General features: G+C 37.6%; 1 pseudogene; it reads left to right on the forward strand.

The window, feature by feature from the left end:
• The first annotated feature begins 567 nt into the window (after positions 1 to 567).
• Positions 568 to 2763, forward strand: LOC118570655 (annotated as a pseudogene).
• The last annotated feature ends 3469 nt before the right edge of the window (positions 2764 to 6232 follow it).

Here is a 6232-nt window from a genome sequence, read left to right on the forward strand (position 1 = left end):
TTTGGGTTCTTGGGACAACTTTTTTTTTTTTTTTTACCTATAATTTATAAAATGTTTAATCATATAAGAGGTATAGAAAACAGGTTGTTTTTTTACTTGTATTCATTGCAATCATTCACTTGAAAAATAGAATGTAACCACAGTGTAATTTTTATACTGCTTGAGAGATTTTACTGGGGTATATAAGCTGTAAGGGAAAAAAACTTAAGTTAGTTAGAAGGAAGACATCAAGAAAGACAGAAAGGATATAGCTGGATAGAAGTAAGAAAAGAAATAAAGAACCAAGAGAGATGATGATAAATGATAGATAAACCCTAAAGGGGTGTGTGTGTGTGTGTGTGTGTGTGTGTGTGTGTGTGTGTGTGTGTTTCTCCTTTTTTGCCATCCCCAGAAAGTTAAGTTTTACTCCCTTAGATAGAAAAGTCAAGTTGAGTGATTAGTCCACCAACTCCCTTAGATCTTTCTCAATCCCTCAGCTGCTGATGGCTGGTCCTCACGGCAGCGATATATGCCTTAATCTCTATTGTGCAAACAGGATTCTGTTAGATCAGGAAACCTTTTTCCCAAATGATACTGTACTTAAATTTGCCAAATCTAAACTACCCAGTGTCAGACTCTCAAAGTTTGAACAAACACTGGCTACCGAGTCGTGTTGAACCGGACTTCTGTTTTTCATCATGTGGATCAAAACTTCTGGCTGTAGTGTTTGCAGAGATTCCCCCACAGTGTATGACACCACTGAGCTGTCAGAGAACATGTGCCCAGTGTTGGAAAACTAGCAAGGTTATCAGGTACTTTCTAAATAAGACCCACTCCATGGGTGAGAATCCATGGCTAGTCTTTCAGACATTGTCAAAGACTATTCCTGAGGAAGTCATAAGCTTTAGCAGTGAAGCTATCAATGCTGGTTTTTCTTTCCTTTTCTGTTTTTTTTCTTTTTGTTTTTTCAAGACAGGGTTTTTCTGTGTAGCTTTGGGCCATTCCTGGAACTCGCTTGGTAGCTCAGGCTGGCCTCGAACTCACAGAGATCCACCTGGCTCAGCCTCCCGAGTGCTGGGATTAAAGGTATGCGCCACCACCGCCGGGCTGATGGTTTTTCTAAATGTCCATAATCTATGCATTCAGTTGCCTTTTGAACAATTATGACTATGTCCATATATTAACAGTTATCAGCTTTACCCAGACATGCTTCTGTTTTGCAGTGGGGAAATGTTACTGTATGATGAGAATAAGTGACTGTGGAGTTCTGAGTACTAAGTGGACTATCTCTATTCCCAAACCAAGGCCTAGGGAATGTTGCAGAAGAGGAGACAGATAGCATGTAAGAGCCAGAAGGAGGGGTGAACTCCTAGTCATGGGAAATACGGAGCCTGAATTGGCCATCTGCTGTAACCAGACAAGGCTTCCAGTGGAGGAATTAGGGCACCAATCCAGCCACAAAACTTTCACCTACAATTTTTCCTGCCAGCAAGATGTGCTGAGTAAAAGTGGTGAAGAACTTGTGGGAGTAGCCAGTCAATGACTGGTCTAGCTTGAGATCCACGCCACAAAAGGAAGCCTACCACTGACACTGCCTGGGGGTTCAAAGACAGTTCCTTTTTTTAAAAAATTACATGCATATGTGGATTAGTGCTATCAGATGTGTGTTTTATGTGAATGTTTGTATGGAGGTCAGAGGACAACCTCAGATGTTTTGGGAAGAGCATGAAGTCTAATTATACTTAACACTGTACTGCCCTTCCTACAGGAGATATAGAGTTGCTGTAGACTTAATTTACTCATGGCAGTTGCCACTATATTTATCCTCAGAAGGTTAAAATAAATGAGATAATTTTGGGTTCTGCAATTAATTGACAATCCTCCCACCCCATCCCAGAGCAGCAGCAGGTTCAGGTCTAGAGGTGTCTGATTACAGGAACACTAGGAAATCACAGACCCCACATTTGCCTCCATATGTCTAAGTCTGAATTATTACCTTCCCTTCTGTCTAGCTGCATTTGCTCCTCCATAGCTGTCTTGTTCAAATCCTGAAAATGAAAATGCCAATTTTTATCTGCTTGAGGAATGAAGATATGCACTGTTTTTTTTTTTCTGCTCATAGTTAAACATCAAGCATATTACTTAAGATCTAATTATAAGATTACACTCAAGCATGGCATACTAACATGTCAGTTAAAGGTAGATGTTGTGATCATAGGTGGCACACAAGCTAGTCAGAGAACTGGAAAAAGAAAGAGGGATGAGGAGAAGAAAATAAAACAATAGACAGTGGAGAACAAATGTGTAAGCTACAGGGTTGGCCATCTTTGGGAACAAATGTGAAGGAAAATTTTCATATTGAATAATTTAATTTATTTCTCTTAAAATTGTGAGATTAAAAGTCATAAACTTGCCTCGGGTGAGTCTTGGCTCCAAGACGATCAAAAGAAGAAGAAACAATGGTCATGAAAAAAGGGTCACGGCGCGTGTAGCCAATTTGTTGCACGCACTACGCCTGTTGCGTGCCCAGGGAAAAGGCCATTAAGAAGTTCGGTGTTCAGAACATTGTAGAGGCCGCTGCTGTCAGCGCCATACCCAAAGCAAGTGTCTTTAATGCGTATGTGCTTCCCAAACTCTATGTCAAGCTGCACTACTGCGTGAGCTGTGCTATTCACGGCAAGGTAGTCAGGAATCGATTTCGTGAAGCCCGCAAGGACCGAACTCACACCACCAGGATTTAAACCTGCTGATGCAGCACCAAGACCTCCACCAAAGCCCATGTGAAGAGGTGGCTTCAAAAAGACAGGAGAAAAAACACCTTGGAAAAATAAAATGGGACTTATACTTTTAAAAAACAAATCATACATTTATGAATAAACAATATATACAAAAATAGAAGGAGGAAGTATGCATAAATTCCTTAAGAAACAAATCACAGTATTCATATTCATTGTATTTCTTCATTAATTATAGAAACAAATCACAGTATTCATATTCATGGTATTTCTTCATTAATTATACCTTTATTTTCAAATCCATATGTTCGTATTTTCAGAAGCTTTATTTGTTAAGAGCACATATTCTAAAAATGAATCAATGTAATTTTATCTCTCTGAAGGAGGACAAGGAAATGAAAAAGAGGAATTCCAAGTAAGTACAAAAAAATGAGACTACTATGCAAAGAATTTGAATGTTTTGTTAGCCTAGAATGTCAAACACAATAATCAATTAAACAGAATTTTAAAATCTGATTTAAGATAGTTTCATCAAATATTCCAAAATTATTTTACGAATTGATTTGATTCTATACCATCTGAGAACAATCACATCTCTAGAACATAATGTTAACTACAACAAACTGTCAAAGTGATATTGATAGAAAATTAACACTGTCATTTGTGTGGATGACACCAGGATGGAGCTGAAAATGGGGGGACACGCAAGGGAAAGGACGGTGTCACTCTGCTCTATAAACACTGGGTGGTGTGTGTCTGCTGCTATTGTAGCAAATTTGACAATCCTCCATTGTACTCAGAGCTTTCATGAACAAAATAACACAACTATTTTAGTGAAATTACAAGTCCTGTAAGTGTTCTTGTGATTCTGGATTTCATAGTTCTTTTTTTTTCCCCAACTTAATAACAAACCTCAACATACCTGGGGAGAATGAAATTTAAATGAGGAAATGGCTTCATCACCTTGGTCTGTAAGCAAAGTCTGAGGGGTGTTTTTATTGATTTCTAACTGATCTAAGAGGGCCCATCCCATTGTGAGAAGTACCACCGCTGGGCAGGTGGATCTTTGCCCTATAAACAAGAGAGCTGAACATGTCAGGGGAAGCAAGCCAGTGAGCTTCAGTTTCTGTCTTGAGTTTCTACCTCAGCTTCCCTCGAAGGTATAACCTGTAAAATGAAATAAACCCTTTCTCACTGTCAGCTGAGGGAACAGGGGCTGTTTTCTACATGATAGAAAAGAATTTCCAAGAGACAAAAATCATTTCTCTACTTACCATCAGTGTTGAGTCCACATATCTGCACACACACATGTGTGTGTGTGTGTGTGTGTATATATGTGTGTATATATATATATGAATAAGCTCTAGCACAATTAAAAGTTATTTTTCATAATATATTACTTACTGCTCAAGTTATTTGTGGCTGCGTATTGGAGACACTTAGAAAAAAAATGATTGGCTAAAATCCCTATTGAAAGTAGATGGTAATGTCTTCAACAAAACTATCACACATCGAATCCAAAGTGGTCTAAACTAGGAATTACAACATGGCTGAATTCCCTGAGAAGAAAGGGTATCAAAGTAATCATTGTAGTGAACCACATAAATAAAATGGAAAATGAAAAGCATGTAAATGTTTCAATTGATACAGGAAAAGTATTGCATTAAATCCAATGTTCTTGCACCCTAAACTCTCAAAAAGAAAAGATGTGTCTTACCTTAAAGAATAATGGGTATGCATACCTGCTCAAGATTACTGCCCTACGAGGTAATGAGAGTGAAAGCCAGCCTTAGATGACCAGTCACACAGCAAGGTCAACACCCTCAGCAGTTCTTCTCCATGCAGCATCTGACATCCTCCCCAGAGCAAGTAAGCACGACAAAATAATCCAAACCAATGAGATGGAAATGAAGCCACATGTTTTCCTGAGAAATCTTATGTAGAGAAACCCAGAGATGCCACAGAATGCTTTTACAGTGAATTTTAAAGGTCAGCAAAATTGCAATATACAAATCAGCATATAAATTCATTTTCCTTTATTACATTAACAATAAATTGACAAAAAAAGAAAATTAAGACAAAAAAACCTATTTTGATAACAGGAAATAATAAAGTAAACAGAACTTAACATTTTTAAAACTTACAACCACCCTCCAGAATTAATACAATCCCTCTCAAAATCTTTTTGAAATTTTTTGCATAAAGAGAAAATCCTATATCTCATATGGACTCAGAAAGGATACTAAAGAGCCAAAATAATCTTGAGTAAGAATAAAACTACCGGTATTGTGCTGAACTGAGTCCAAACACACCGTAATTAAAGTAGTGTAGTTCTGATATTACAAACAAGTTTGTAACGAATGAGAAGACTGGAAAAAGCCCATCCTGAAGTGTCTTCTGACACAAGTTCTAAGAACACACAATGAGAAATGGTAGTCTCTCTTTAAAATGTTGCTGGGAAAACTGATCATTTACATTCAAAAGAATGAGGTTTGACCTTTATTTGACCTGGCAGAAAAAAGTCAACAAAATTAACTAAACATTTAATTTGTAACTCCAAATTATAAGATGTAAGATAAGTAGGGGAAAGCTTTGGCATATTGGACTTAGCTAATTATTTGGTAAATGCCATATCAGAATCACAAGCTTAAAGAGCAAAACCAGACAAGTGCAAATAAATCAATCAAAAACCTACACAGTAAAGGAAAAAGGAAACAAAGTCTCAAAACAACCTATTACTAAAAGAAAATATTTGGAAATAACATATCTGATAGACAAATGGTATTCAAAATAAATCACTAGCAAATTGAAAATAACAGCTTAGACAATGGATGTGTTGGTTAGAATTTTGTAAACTAGACAGGAGTTAAAGTTATCTGAGAAGATGGACTCTCAATTGAGAAAATGTCCCCATCAGATTGGCATGTGGTCAAATCTGAAGGGCAATAATGATGGACATTGGAGGGCCAGCCCCTGGGGGTGGTGTTGCCCTGGGAAGGTGAAAGCAGGCTAAGCCATTGAAGAGCATTCCTGTATGGCTTCTTTTTCAGGTCCTGCTTCGAGGTTTCTGCTTGAGTTCCTGCTCGGACTTCCCTCCATGGACTACAAACTGTAAGCTGAAATAAACACTTTCTTTCCCATGCTGCTTGTAGTCATGGTGCTTTATCAAAGTAATAGGAACCAAACTAAAAGAATGGGCAAGGGAATTGAGTAGATGTTTTCCTAACAAATTTGTACATGAACAATAGGACATTAGGACACTGATGCACAACAATATTTATCATCAGAAAAATGAAAAGCCACAAGGAGAAATCATTACAGCCTATTAGATTAGCTCTAATCCAGGGGAAAAATTAAACAAACATTTCAAGCTCTAATAAGAATAGATGGGGATATGGAGAAATTGGGACACTATACTATTTGTCATAACCACAATACAAATAACATGGGGGGGGGTGAAAATTTAAAAACGGAAACACCATTTGTCCTAACAACTCTATTCCTATGAACATATCAAG

The sequence above is a fragment of the Onychomys torridus genome, chromosome 19, assembly GCF_903995425.1.
Source record: "Onychomys torridus chromosome 19, mOncTor1.1, whole genome shotgun sequence".
NCBI classification, from domain to species: domain Eukaryota; kingdom Metazoa; phylum Chordata; class Mammalia; order Rodentia; family Cricetidae; genus Onychomys; species Onychomys torridus.